Source organism: Phalacrocorax carbo, chromosome 2 (genome assembly GCF_963921805.1).
Source record: "Phalacrocorax carbo chromosome 2, bPhaCar2.1, whole genome shotgun sequence".
Taxonomy (NCBI): domain Eukaryota; kingdom Metazoa; phylum Chordata; class Aves; order Suliformes; family Phalacrocoracidae; genus Phalacrocorax; species Phalacrocorax carbo.
In genome coordinates this window covers 46274445-46290471 of record NC_087514.1, presented here as the reverse complement: position 1 = coordinate 46290471, position 16027 = coordinate 46274445, and positions in this window count along the sequence as shown.

The window sequence follows — 16027 nt, the reverse complement described above, 5'->3', positions numbered from 1 at the left end:
AATGAATCACGATCCCAACCATATGCAAGGCTGAAGAGAAGGCATTGCACTGAATATCAAAACTGAGCAATGAGGAGGATATTAAGAAATACAAATTGCTTTAAAAATGAGTTGAAACATTGAGCGACGTCAGCCAAGCTATATTCACTCCTTTTAATCAGGGGTCTGTACCTGAAATCCTTATTCAAGGTAAAATCTGTATCATGTTGCCATCTGCCTTTGCTTTTGACTGATCCAACTGAGCCTTTCTACCCTCCTGGGTGTATAAACCCCATCTGTCCAACAGTGTCGGTTACCCAAGCTGCTCTCTTTTTCTGACACCAGTTGGTACCTGAACATGCCAAAGAGCAGTCCTGACATCTTGGGCTTGGTTTTTTCCTTCTCTTCCATGTGTGTATCTTATTACATGGAAGTATGCTGAGAGGTAGTTTGTTGTGTAAAAATGTGATGAAAACTGAGGGCGAATTTCAGGTTTTGGCTACAGTTCTCTCTTTTTGCTACGTATAAGGCTTTATGGCACAGCCAAATAGGAATGTGGAAACACCTGAAAAGAAAGCTGCTCTTCTCCTCCTTAGGTCTAAATTAATAATTTCTCTGCATGTTTTGGAAAAGCTGTTTTCCAAATTTGAGCTTCACAGACATTACTGTGGCCTTGTTATTTGCCTTCTGTGCCTCATCACTAGGAGCATCTGAACTAGTTTAAATTCTCAACAGCAATGAGAAATTCACCAGAGACAATAAATCATAGACATCATGAACTTCTGACTAGTGTGAAGTCATTCAGAAATATATTTCCCAGCAGATCTCTGCAGCCTGTGGTATTCCCATCAGGTGATTAATCCTCTGTCAGGGTGCAAAATGTATTATAATATAGAAAGAGAAGGAAACACAGCAGATAAGGAATACATCATTGCTTATGTTTCCAAAGTCTTTGGATGATAGAAAGAGACTGCAATCACTTGCAGTATCTTGCACTGCATGCCTTTTAAAAATTCTAAATTATGACTGAGGTGATAAAACACTCTGAAGTATAGATATGTGAACACAGGTAGGTGTGTAAAGAATAAAAGTTAAAACCACTGCATAGCTTTCCTAACTGGCTTAAAATACATAATTTTAGATAGTTCTAAGCTTTTTCAGTTTGGTTTTTTTTTTTTTTTTTAATTATGCTGGGAGAAGTGTCCCTATTGTGTAAGAGGGAGGTATAATATTTTAAATGTCTGTTACAGTGATTTCTGTCACTGTGGCACTCTGAGCTCGCTTGGTCTCATACGAAAACTTGGCAGCACTGGACATTACCAGATGCCCAAAGCTTACAAATTTATGGGCAAAAGTGGAGAGGAGCACAGTTGTATAAACCCAGGAGAAGAGAACAACTCAATGAACAGGATTTAGGAACAAATACAAGAAAGAAGAGTGGTTTGGTGGTGTTGCAGTTGGAGCTGCCGTTTTTCTATTGCAGAGCTTGAATAGATTTTGACTGAAATCAGGAATCTGAAAGAAAAGTGTTCATCCCCTTAAACATCATTCCCCTAAACAACTCTAAATGTTGCGGTGACTGCCATTTGAGCTGACTGACACTGTCTGAATGGGCAGGGAGGCAGGGGGAATGAAGTTCAGAGCTGCTTATACATTAGGGAAGGATGCTGATCAAACCACTGTGTGTCTCAAGCAGTGCATGGAAGGTAATGAGATTTTGGCTTCAGTCCTTATCACTTCTTGAATGGTTAAAGAGAGGGAGTGCCACGCAGTCAGTGCTGAAATTTCATTAAAGGCATTGAACAGATTGGGTGGCTCTCATTTACACCTGTGCAAATTTGGATTTGGTCCATGAAGTCTAACTGTACACTGGTGGAACTGAGGTTGGTGTCTCATGCGTGGTCACTGAGCTGGCAGCACTGGCGGGTGAGCTGCTATCAGGAAATGGGGCATGTGTTCCTCTGCTCAGATCTGCATGCTAAGTGCTAGGACTGGCCTGACAGATGTTACAGTGCCTCTGAGTAAGCAGGGAAATTATATACAAAAGTTTCCTATTACGGCTGGAATAAACAATTTCTTAACTTTTGTGTACGCTTGTCTTTCAGGGAGGCACAGTGCTCTCACTCTGTAATACTGCTGATTGATTGCCACAGTGTTATGGATCCCAGCTAGTCTGGAACCCATGAGAAACTCCTTTTCATACTACTACATTGTCTTCTCATAAAAAGTTTGAGTGCTTCATAAGCATAAATTAATTCAGCCAAACAGCATTTCTGTGATGTGGGAAAATCTGTGATGCCTAGCTGGCACCACTTACTTGACTTGCTTAATATTACAAACTGAATCAGTGATGCAGATAAGAACCAAACTCAGGATTCCTATTTCTGACCCCCTTGTTTTGTACAGTAAATGCAGACAAGGCAAACTCCCAGTACTTAACAGAACAAGTGTTTGGACTGTGGCTAGTGCACCTTTGCATAATAGTGCAAAAGCAATTCCTTTTATGAATTTGTCCTACCCTTTCAAAAAATAGCTTTAATGAGGGGGAAATGCTGTAAAAACTTGCTCTTATGAATGTAGCACAGACCTTTTCTGCCTTATTTTTTTTTCCCCGTAAGAGTGAGTGGCTTTATTTAACATTCAGAATCCGGATTCTGACTTAGGTGGCTAGGTTAGCTGACAAGTCTTTAGATTTTATTCTGTCTGGAGTCAACAGACAGGTGTGTATCTAAGAGGTTCTTCCAGAGGATGATTCAGAGCAGGTCAGGTGCTCAGATTTGATCTGGCTGAGTGCCTAAAGCCTTGACAAGCTCTTGTTCCCTGATTGCAATAGGTGGAGCTGGGATTCATCTGACAATACAGTATAAAAGGAGTGAAATACATATGACAGAGAAAAGACCAAGAGCTGATTATCCCTATGATATGCTTGTACATCTATGAGGGCTCTAAGCAGTAGGAATAAATGTATAGTGGAGATGTCTATGCTACAGGCAACCTTCTGGTTCAATTCCCTGCACTGAGCACAGTTCAGAAAGAATACATTAGTTTCTGAGGGCTGATAAAAATTGTCAGTTTTGCATTAATAATGAGCAACCTGTTGTTGATTGCCCGCCCCCCGGCCCCTTACATTAAAGTTGCTGCCAGACAGTAAATTTGCCAGTCAGGGAAGCTAAATGTTTGCGAACATTATCAGAGGTATCTTGAATATCTTTTCTAAAGACAAGACAATGACATTTATCTGCGCAAGTTCAAACATGATTCTTTCCTGTGTTGCAAAGAACTGTCAAATTGAATAACAGGTACAGTGAAAGCACTTCTTTCCCAAACTATTCAAATGAGCATCACCTTAAATAAACAGAACCTGGCTAAGGGTTACATGAAAGATTTGTAATAGCAAGAAGTAATAATTGAATGATAATATCTCTTAATTTATTCATTATTTAATGTTTCTCTCCTAAATAGACCTAGAGGACTCTTTCCCAGGTAACCCCTGAGATAAAGTTATCAGGCTCTGGCTCTCATCTTCACTGCATCCTCCTGTAAATAACGCCTTTGCACACGGTATCTCCTACCAGTGGTGATTGCAGTAACTCTTTGGCTCCCAGCAGTAGTAGTTGGGGGTGTGGTAAAGCCAGGATGCAGCAAACATGATTCATACAAAAAACCTCAGACCTTGGACTGGTTGTAAGGGATTCCCACGTTTATTATGTGGGAAAGTGTTGAACATATTGTATAAATTATACAATGGAGCTGAAAGATTGGGATTTCCCTGTGTTAGTCAGTTGGTTACTATACAGGCTTTAGACCATCATTAGAAGAAAATAAAAATCTTTCTTATTATAGACAGCAAGACATCATTCAGAACACTTTTTAATTAAGAGAATCCCAGAGAAATTAGAAAGTGATGCAGAAATTGGTGCAACAACTGATTTGCTTTTGCAAATAACCACAACTTCTATAATGAAATGGCTCGATACTTTTTTTTTTAATTGAAAGCAGGGTCTCTCTAGCAATTCAGTTATACTGACAGAAGACATGACCTTTTTTTTGTGGTATTCAGGGCATTTACGTTGTCTGGCTGAGGCTACTTTACTCATCTGTTAAGGTGCAGTTTGGAGGAACCCAGATTCCTCATACTGCTGATGTAGAGGAGGCAGGCATGATTCAGAGAAGCCAAGCTAAATGCCTAAAGGAGTTTGAAGGAGGTGGTGAGAATACCACCTGTGTTTCTACTCTGAACCTCATTTTTCAGTAATTTGTAGTTTTACTGTAAAATTTCTCTTGGAGTTCAAACTTTGCACACATGTAGTCAAAGAGACTTGTAACAGCTACCAATTTGTAACAGCTGAGGATCTGGCCCAGGATCTGTAATTTTGTTTTTAATAGCTATTTGGAAGAGATTATTTTACAACTTGTTCTAGTATGTACATTCCCAGTAGACTGCTCAGGTAATTACTTGGGCTGCAGTTCAAATATTCCACAGTTTGAAATATACTTGCAGAAAATTCTATTTTTCTGTGTACAGCGGGTATAGAACAGTCACTTCTTTGGCATGTGTAGCTATTGCTTTGCAAACAAATCCAAGGTTTTAGGTGTACAAATGAATGAACATGCAAATATTTTCAGTGTGTATTTAGGGATATATTTGGAAATTCATACCTTTACACAGCAAAAACTTGGTACATGGCATCACACTAGATTATACAGAATAAAAAATGAATAAGTGGTCATGAAAAAGAAGTATAATATTGGGGAAAGGCTTTATATGCCATCATGAGTGCTGCTGACTGTCTCACTGGCATACATAAAAGATACTACTTTTCTACCTGTGACTTTCTGTTATGTTCACAGGTCAGTAGGGGTTAGTTTAAATTCCTATGCTATATCTATCCATATATTTATATTATGTATTTCCATGTTTAATAAAAAATTAAAGATCTCTGAGCCACAATGGGTTAAAGTGATATTTTAAACCCGGCGTTCAAGGCTGATAATTTGGTGCTTTGAAGAGCCTCCCTGCATAAATGTGAAATTGTTCTGAACTGGGCACAGTGGATGCATAGGACAGCTTCATAAGTTAATTTTCCCAGGTTAGAGTCTTGAAAACTGCCTCCGTTTGTATTGTGAAATGTATTTGCTGGGTGTAATTCTCAGGCCTTCTCCTGATTTCCCATGGAACCCTGCCCTTTTTATTAGAGGTGAATAATTAGATCACTGGGTTTACTGTTATTATGCAGCTTGCCAAGGTTTGGTACGCTATCACTTGCTAGAAGGTGTTCTCGGTCACCCTAACGATTCTAAGGCAGGACCAAGTCTTTATTTTCCCTTGGGAATCAACCTCAGGGTGGCGTCACTCAGTCAATGCATGACTTTTTTCTTTCAGGGTTTAACAAGCCTCACCAAAGACTAAATGGTGTATTGTAAAACCAGACCTGCAAAGTCTCACACACCTAACAAATGAGTCCCACTCCTTTTTGCTTAAGGAAAAATTAAAACAAAGCAAAAAAAAAAAAAAAAAAAGTTCTTGCCTAAAGGGATTTCTCAGTGCTATGAGGAAAAAAAATCAAGTCAAACAAATCATCTTTCTCATGCCTAGAGACTCAGTGACATTATCTTTTGCATGACACCATAACTGTGCTTTGCTGGTGGTGATTAAATGGGGTTCAGTGGGCTAAGTCCTGTCTGAGTAGTTCTCTACTTAAGAGAAAGGACTTTGTGAAGGATGGGTTATTTGGCTCACTAGCAGTTTAAAAAAAAACCAAATAAAAAGGCATTGGACAAGATTTTGAGGCATTTTTTTTACTGTTTGAGAAATAACTTCAGGAGAGTTTTGAAAAAAAGTTTTCTTTAATCCAGGGACCAAAATGCTTCACACTGAAAGATTATTAAAGTGCTTAAATGGTTAAATAATATTGATACTTAAGATGCTTTAAAATATACTTACTTTCCCTCTACACAAAATAACTGTGTAAAATGGCTGCACATTACACAACATATTTCAACACCTCTATTCTGAAAAGGGACTGTAGCTGCAAATTTTGTCTAACTCCAGTTAGAATGACCTGAATTTAATACTGAGTCAGAGTGCAAGCTGGGAATAGATTTGTTGTACATTTTGTGCTTTTACATGCTACAGGGCATATATGAGTGCTCTAGAGAGAAGATTAAACTGGCACTAAAGAAATTCACTGTGATATCAGGAGCATCTTTAAAGTGAATGGCTGCTGCAAGTTGCAGTATAAGTGCTTTGTCCTTATTCCACCTGCACATTCATTTATTCTAAATATACTATGATGAATATCCTCCTAACCTGAAATATTTAACCTCTAAGAACCCTTTGTAGATACAGCTTAACCTTTTCATTTCAGACACATAAACTTTTTTTCTCTAATTAGCTCATCCTCTCTCCCCTCCTATACCACCCCCTCCAACCTGCATGGGGGCATCCACTTTTAAATAAGACAGCACATAATTAGCCATTAATACGGTGAGGGTTAATGAGCACGTATAATCTTATTAACCTAATGGAAGTTACAGGTGTAACTTGTAAGCAGCCGTAGGCTGCCAAGGAGTGCAAAGGAGTTATTGCTATCTTTAAATAAAAGTTAAATAAACATGATTCCTATCTAATTTTTCTTCATGTAACTTGGCATTCCAGAAAGTTTTATGATTTTGGAAGAGATGATTATTTGCTGCAAGCAAAAGACCAGGAGGTTTGTCCTATCTGAAATTTCCAGCAAAACTGATGCTATTGATACTTTTCCTATGAGACCCATAGACAGTATGTTTTCCTTCTGATATTGTAACTTTTTATTGTTGTTTTCTAAGAATTCAACTGGAAAATAAAATTTGGAAAAAGATCTGTACATTTCTCATTCAAGATCATGGGGAAAATTCTTGCTGTGTCTTAGTGCACTAGCAAATTTAGGCGAATGTGACTTTCTGTGAAACGCTTTGTACGGTTGTTGCTATCATCATATATATATAGCATACAGTATTGTGCTTAGTTGCTGTGATCTGAGGGACCACTTGCCTGTACCCTGGTTTGGTTTGGAGCCAGCACTTTCTGTGGCTTTAAAATGCAATTATTTATGTCCCCAAAGATGAGTGTTAATGAAAAGCTTTTCATCTGTAATTGCAATTAACTAGTGAGCTTCTAAATAAGAGTGACCTCAGACACAAACATTCCACATACAAGGTACTTATTCTTCATATTTGAAGCATTATTTTTTTAATAGATAACTTTTAATGCTTGCTTTAAAAAAAATTCTTTGCAGTACCTCAAGTAATTTGATTGCATTCATTGACCAGAATATTTCCCTGTGATAGCCAAAGGCACAGTATGTTTAAATGTTCTTTAACATCCATTAATTAATTAAATAAATTTCATTAACATATTATTGAGTGAGGGGTGTGCATTATATTACAAAAGGATTCTTAGTCCTATATTTCTTTTCTTAGAATGCCTCAGAGCTTTTTATTATTATTATTATTAAATGCTACTTCATTGGCAATTATAATTTTTTTATCACGAAAATGCTGTGCATTTACCAGATTCTTCAATAGCATCTCACTTTTTTTGAAGAAGCAGTGCATAATGTAGTATGCTAGACCTTTGATGTTCTCTGGAAAATGAATAGTGACTGGAGGGCAACTCCAGCTACCTATGGGTTACTCAGGTCTCGTGGGAGAAAAGTTAAGTCCTATTCTGTGTGCTACAAGCTGGGAACCTGCTGCTTCCCTCCATCTGCCTTCTCAGCTTGTTTCACCTGCCCCCTTGCCAAACCCTGGCTCTTCAGACAGGTCGCGGAGCAGCAGATAGGAGGTGGAGCAGCACAGCAGTGAGCGGAGCTGGAGGTTCGCTGGCAGGGCTCTCTGAATTGCTCTAAGCACTGAAGCTGGCAAGGGGTGAGGGTGAAGCAGGTGAAAGGGTGTAGTCACTTAAAAAAAAGATGGGATGGGTGGAGAACAGGAGTGGGAAAAAGGGTGAAGACAATTTATCACGCATGGTTAAAGAGATGGCATTCACAAGTATATTCTTCTGCCTTCGAGCTTAATTGCTCAATGATAAAGATACCTATCCTTGATTTCCTTAGAGCTGTCTGACAATCCCAGCTAAAGATTGCCAGAGATTTCTGTTCAGTCAATGACTACTAGGACTGGCTCCTCTTTCTCAACCCTCCTTTGCTATATGTTTTGTTTTGTGTTCAAATGTCACTGTGTCTCGACACAGTGAAGTGATATGGCATTTTTTCTGTCCCTATCACTGATTTTTTTTGCAAATGTATGTATAAATCTATTGCCTAGTGTAGTACATAATTGGTGTACCTATTTCATGACTAAAGAAGCAGAAGATTTAAAAGCTGTATTATCGAATGTGACCTCAATTCTGAAGAGCTAGATTCCCAGTCAAATTCAGGACCCATGGAGAGCTCCCAGGTACAGGGACATCAATGGGTGTTTTCCAGTGAATGCAGGAATATAAGACTGGACGAGACCTGTAGGGCAAGAGTCCTCTGCTGTCACAGGCAACCACACCACAGAGCATTTTCATGAACCAATCTAGCTCCATCTAAAAGTTATGATAAAAGTTTTGCTTTTCATATTCAAAGATTGTACCTGAACATTCCTCCTGTAATTCTGAGATCATATTGACTTCAGAGGGACCATAGCTTTTCTTCTAGGTTATCATCTTCAGAGGTGATGTGCACCTGCAGCTTTAACTGATGACTTTTCCAATGGGCTTGTTCCCAAAACTGTAAAAATCAAAAGCAAATCCCTCTCATATTCATTATCAATAGTTTGAACTAAAAACCGTTCAGAGCAGGAATGAACCCACGTTAGAAACTGTGTTGCATTACTGATGCAATACAGTACTGTACTATGACTTGATACAGAGTCAAACCCTTTAAGATTATAGTCTTAAAATTGAGAGGCATCATGCATATGTAATTTTCACCAGTAAGAACCTACGCTATTGACATTATCATTCAGTAAAAAGTGCTGAGCTGAGGAAGATGAATGCATTGTGCAATGCATGAGAATTATCTCTTACTAATAAATCCCTCTTTGTCTGTAATCTCATGAGAAATATTTTTTCAAGTATGGCTGGAAGGAGCATATGGGTGCATGCTTACATCCTCAAGGCTGCCTTAGTATTTTATCTAGACTTTTTTGTTTTGTTTTGTTTAAGGCCTTAAACTAAATTTACCAGGTACATTTTTTTTGCCTGTAATCTTAAATCATTGTAACCTAAAACCTGGCTGAATATTAAACAGAAATCCCCTTCTAGCTAAAAATAGAGCTAATTAACTTCCATAGTTAGAAGCCTAGCTTGCCTCCCTTGGCTTTCTTCCTCCATAAGTGCTGGTTTTGCAGTCTCAGCAGATTTATGTACTGCCTCAGGTTCAGCTTAGACTTTTTCTAACTTCATTTTTTTATTGGGTTTGTTGTTTAATATTAACAGCTGTACAAATGAGCCATTATTGGGTTCTGATCATGAAAATAACTTGATCCAGGTAATTAATTTCTATGTGTTAGCGTTTGCAGAGTCAGATCTCTGCAACCCTTAAACTCAGCTAGAACCATCAGGACAGAGAATACCCATTAGTTTCTCTCTATTAAATGGCTTGATTCTCATTTTCCTTGAGGGTAATTTGCATATTCTTAGACAAGCTATAAAGGAAAATCAAATCTTTAATGCATCGTACTACTGCTTATTACTACTACCGTAACAAAGATTAAATTTAAAATTTATTCTGTCTGCATGCTTCACTCAACAGCAATTTGATCAGCATTCCCTTTCTACAGCAACTTTTCTTCACCGTCATCTTATTCTTTGTTTGTTTGTTTGTTTGTTTGTTTGTTTGTTTTTAAACCTAGCTATGTCTGATAAATGATGCGGTGCAAGAGACAAACAGGACTGTCTCTAAAAGCCTCTGTATTTGCTGCTCAGAGGTTTTTCCCTGAAAATTTTCCTCAAAGTTAGGATTTGGCATAGCAAGTTCCTTCTCATCTGATGGGAGCTGAGCGTTCTAAGTCCTTTCCTGGAGACAGACAGCTCTTCAAGGAGCTCCTCTGCAGGCAGAATAGTTGTCCCAGGACCTGGTATGTGATCGCCAAAATGAGCATCACTTAGTTTTAATTTTTTGTCAAATGACCCAGTGAAAGTTAGCCATAGTTTTCCCACAAGAAAATTACTAGTTTTCTCCTCAGTCTTTATTAGATTTCATTATAGATGCAAAAGAGTGTAGTGTCACACAGCTGAATTTTTAATTAGCAAAACTGACAGTGGTTAGGTGAGTTGGAATTGATTAATAAAAAGAACTCTGGAAGAGATAATTTAGTTAAGAGCAATATGCAATGCAATGAAAAAATATTAAAACATGTTTTCAGTGGTTACAGATCTGATTTTCTCTGAGACCATCAAAGTTGTTAATCTGAGTGTCTTTCAGCTTCTCTAAGAGATATGAATTCATTTTTACTACCACGATTACTGAAAGGGAAGCCAAGCCTCCTATTTTCAATCTGGCTTTTTATTTTGGTTCACATAATTTCAGTTCACTGTCTTCAGACATATAAGACTTGCTTATCAGTACTACTGAATGAAGCCTGCCTAAAATATGGGAAAGAAGAGGGGAAATTACAGAACTTTGCAACATATATTTTTGCTGTCCTGCACTCCAAAAAATAAATCATTAAAATTGGCATGTGAAGTCCCATTTCTACTCTTTCCATCTCTCCAACAATATCAAAGCAAAATGTTAATGTATTAAGATTAGTATAGTATGTTCAGCCTCCCTAATTTTTAAATTTTTTTCTGGTGGATATTTCTTACACTGATTTTGGGAAACTTGGTTATGGACTCTTTTTCCATCCAAAATAATTGCAAAAACTTTTCTTCTAGTGTAATAGGTATAGTATATTTGGGAACGTTAGCAGTTTCTCTCTGAACAATAGGAAGACTGTGTCTTAGAAAGCTCTGGAAAGGATTTAGAGGTCAAAGAAGACAAGTCACTCAACATGAGTTCCCAGTGAGATGTTCTGGGAAAAGACTGATGTGGTCCTTTGATATATAAGAAGGGGAGTTGTGAGTAGCATAAGGAGGTGTTTTTACCTCTATCTGACACTGGGGAGGTTAACACTGAAAATAGTGCATACTGTTCCTGTCTCTTAGCAATGTTGTTGTAACTATGGTGGTCTAAGGATACAAGTAAGATCTGTAGAAAGGGATGCATTTTTTTTTTTTAATTGGACCAGCCAACATATTTGGAAAAATATGGAAAAATATTGGGCATATGGGCTTTTCTTCACATCATGACATCTGCATTAGAAAAATTTGATAATAGTACAGAAAAGAGAAATAAGAATTATTCCAACCTGGGAAAAAAAATTCAACAGGGTTAAGGAGGAGAAGTAACTCAAGGTGTTCATATTAAAAAGAATACTGAGTGCATTAATGTCTTCAGTACAGAGCAAATTCTGGGTGCTAGTGGGCACTGATGAAAGTCATACTGAGGAATAAAAGAGACATAGTGAGGAAGAGAGCAACAAGTGCAAATAAATAAGAAATAAGGCACAATTGTTTGGAAAAAAAAGTTGCAAGTAACCATGCTGAGTGTATGTGTGCGTGCATGTACATGCACAGGTGCCTCCAATAACTTTTGACCTTGTTTCTCTGCAGCCACTCTTGGAAGAGGGGGGAAGGTCTGAAAAGCAATTATGTTTCTACAGGTTTCATGAAAGTATGTGGTCAAGAATAGATGAAATCTCACTTAGAAGAATTCTGACAGAGACCTATAATGATCTGAGGTACCGTCAGGGCTATAACTTGAGTTGTCACATTAGTAAGATGCAGAGGATCTACAAGGAGTTGAGGAAAAGACCTTAAAAATGTTCTGTATATGGGAAGAAACTTTAATCAGAGCTCACAGCTTGTTAGGCATCGAAGTCAATCAGCCATGAAACACAAATCCATAGGAGACTAAGCTTTATTAGTCCCAAGTCTACACTAGTTGTGTAATACTTAGCGTGATTAGCTGTTGGGATAAACTTCCAAGGGAGAAGTGGGATTGCCATCTTTTGAAGTCTTTGGATGTCTTTTTTGGAAGACAGTGAAACACAAGTAATTGGGTTAACAACAGGAGTAAGTGAATGCAATTGTATGGCCTTTATAATAGAGAAGGGGAGGCCAGATGATCTAATGATTTCTTCTGGCCATAAAAATCTATGAATCCATGAATTATAAATGCAAAGCACCTCAGACAAGCCTTGTGAGGAATAGGCATGATGTGATCCAGCTAATTAACTATATAGTTACTGCCAAACATTTGTGTACATCCAGGTGAAAGCACCCCATCTTGGCTACCGTGTTAATGTGCTCTGCTCTAACATCTTTCATTGTTGTCAGTGGAATGTTAATAGATGGCGGCAGCACAACAGGGGTGAGGATGGACAACTGAGAAAAGTTTAAGATAATGTCATCAGAACTGAGTGCTGTCACAGTATAATGGTCTCCTGCTGGTACCTAAATGCAGAGGAACTCACGGAAAATTAAACATCAAGGCATGTTCATTTGCAAAGCTGGAGGTACAGATCCTATGGCAATCTCCTGTTACAATGGGCTTATTTCTGCGTTACTAAATGGATGTGGAAGCAGTAGACCAATATTTGCAACTTTTTTTCCTGTGTGGCCAGAAGCCAGGTGTACTTCATTATGTACTTCATTTAGGTGGAGGAGCATTTATCTACTAAATTAAAGAAAAAAATTGTAGGTTCAGAGTGGATTCTGATTCTGCTGTTAATTCTGCTCCTGCTTGTGATCTCCTCTAGCTCCTGGGTCAGGGGCTCTTTCGATGTCAGCTGCAGAATAAACATTTTAATTCGAAAGTACCTGACAGTTTGGACATGGTAGGAGCACTCCCCCAGCCAGCTACTACTACTTACTCGATAAATAGCTTATTAAGATACAGTATCTCAGTCAGTTTGTGTTGTATGTCCTTACATAAGACACACTGAGTTGCAGGCCCAGGTATTGTGCCAAAAGGTTAATGAAAATAAACGTGGAGTTCCTCTGTAGACTTTAAAGGAAGTAAGGCAAGGCCCTAAATTTCCCTTTCTGTATAGAAAAGACATATCACTTTAGTGTCAGAATACATTAAGACATGCTAAAAGAATATATAGAGAAAGGTGAGATTTGTATCTATTCATATGACTCTAGCAACTAGTACTTCAAGAAAAATACTGATTATTGCAAGACCCGAGCACAGGACAACCATGAGAGTTGGCAAGGCTCCTTCACAATTAATAATGTATGACAGGTCCAGTAACTAGCAACAGCTACTTGTTATTCTTTTGTTAGCTATGAAATCATGTTACATTTGGATTTGGTTTTCATAAATATCTAAGCGTGGGTATCTGGATCTAGGATTTTGGCGTGGATTCAATTATAATTTGGATGTTATCTGACTAGCCTTTAAATCTGTATCACTTAATACAGGGCAGCCACATAGCATAAATAGTGCTGTGTGACTGCTGGCATTTTGGTAATGAGTTTTTAATCCCTAAATGTTTTTCAAGACTTGCCTATACCCATCCTTTAATAGGTTCACTTTAAGCCAGCAATTTCACCAAAGTTTTCAAAGAGGTTCTCTGAGGAAAACATGTTTCTCTTTTAACAGTTTTTGTATTTATTTTTAATCAACAATGTATGATTTAACAAAGTTGTCACATATATGGTCACCTCTGAGAGGTAATGCAGGAATAATTTCTCTGATGTTTATGTATTCAGTATCTCCACAAATTTTAGCAGATTTGCTGCATTGGTGAGATTGCCAAACTGGTGAGAGTATGACTTTATGCTTTCACATTTTTAAGGATTTTTTAGGTGTTATCTGGGTTTTTTGTTGTTGCCCCCACCCCCCACCCCCCTTTTCTGACATTATTTGCTGGAAGTGGAAAGGTTTGATGGAACAGTAGTCTTTCAGCATGACACATCATATGTAATCTTTCACTGTTGTCCTTTGTCCTGCAACAGCTGACAGAGAGAGTACCTGCATAGCAGATGATATTTTCCAGACACCAGTGAAAGCCTGATGTTATTTCTTAAGAATGCAGCAGCTACACTACAAAATGGAATGCTACCACTCTAAATCTAATTTTTCCATTGGTGTCCCACCTGCCGTGCTGCAGAAACAGTTGCCCTTGCTGACTGCAATGAAGATACTTTTAAAATTGGCTACTAATAGCTGTAGCTTCTCCACTTGTATGAATACTGAGAATAGCAAATGCAGTCCTCAGAATGCAGAGGGATGATTTAGGAAGATTTAGACTGATAGTGCTAAATACAGAAAGGTCAGACTGCTGGAGGTGAGCCTGACTCTGTAGAGGTGTGCTCAATTCATAAACATGAGAGCCACCTTTCGCATCGTGCATATAGTATTTCATATTGGAGGCAATGGGAGTCAGTCTGTTGTGTTGTCCTCTCAGATCTAGCACACTGAACGGGGCAGGAATGGCTTGGTATCAGAGGCTGAGGGTTCTGGAAAACACTTAAAATTTTGCAAATAAGTACAAATCTCTCAGTTTTGATAGGTAAATTTATTAGATTTCCTTTACTTCCTCCTTTTCTCCTATCCTGGTAATATATATTACTGTCATGTTATATCAAAATATAGACATCATGATAAAATAATTTTTATGCCTGTACCAGCCCTCTTGAGCTGATATTGTATGGATGAAAGAGCTTATAGTGGTGCCATATAGCTTCTGGATTCTGGATGAATATTTTACTGAGCTCTTGACTGTGTATTTTTTTAAGTATAGGAGTATTAATCTTCTTTTTTCCTGGCAGAACTGCTCCTTGAATGATTCTATTTGCCTGTCTAAAATTCCCCCTGTCATTTGTGGCCAGCAGGAGCAGGGAGGTGATAGTGCCCCTGTACTCGGCACTGGTGAGGCCGTACCTCGAGTACTGTGTGCAGTTTTGGGCCCCTCAGTACAAGAAGGACATTGAGTGGCTGAAGTGTGTCCAGGGAAGGGCAACGAAGTTGGTGAAGGGTCTACAGAACAAGTCTTATGAGGAGTGGCTGAGGGAACTGGGGTTGTTTAGTGTGGAGAGGAGGAGGCTGAGGGGGAGACCTTATCGCTCTCTACAACTACCTGAATGGAGGTTGTAGTGAGGTGGGGGTGGTCCCTTCTCTCTTGTAATAAGCAATAGGACTAGAGGAAATGGCCTCAAGCTGCACCAGGGGAAGTTTAGGTTGGATATTAGAAAAAACTTCTTCACTGAAAGGGTTGTCAGGCATTGGAACAGGCTGCCCAGGGAGGTGGTTGAGTCTTCATCCCTGGAGATATTTAAAAGAAGGGTAGACATGGTGCTTGAGGATATGGTTTAGTGGTAGACTTAGCAGTGATAGGTTAGCAGTTGGACTCAATGGTCTTAAGGGTCTTTTCCAGCCTTAACAATTCTATGATTCTGTGATTCTATGATTTCATTTGAAAAAAGGATCCCATTTCACTTTCTTCCCAATACACTACCTCCTTTGTTCCTTCTTTGCATTTTGGTGATGGTGGAATAATTCTAAGACGGAAATGACCTTTAAGAGATACTTGCAGGAAAGCACTTTGGGTATTTTGAGGTTTATTCTTATAAAAGCTCCCCTCCCCTGTTTTGATCATGTGCTTAAGTACCTTTGACTTCAGGAGGATGTGGGCACATATCTGAGGCTAAAATATGTTAACTGTTCTCCTGAGTATTGATGTGTTCCTAGTGCAGGACCTAAGCTTATAAATTGCAGTGGGATTCTTAGAGATGAAAGACATGTTGTTCATGTTTCATTGTGTCTTCTCCTTTAAGATAAAAGCCACACTATGGAATAATGAGTAATAATAATATAGAAATCCATTAATTTATTTGGGCATGTTAGAACATATGAGCTCCAACAAAACAAAAAGATGAATGAAAATTTGAAAATTAAGTGGAAAATATATCAGAGATTGGTTTCTATCATATATAGCTGGCCTACCATGCTGGGAAAACTGCATACAT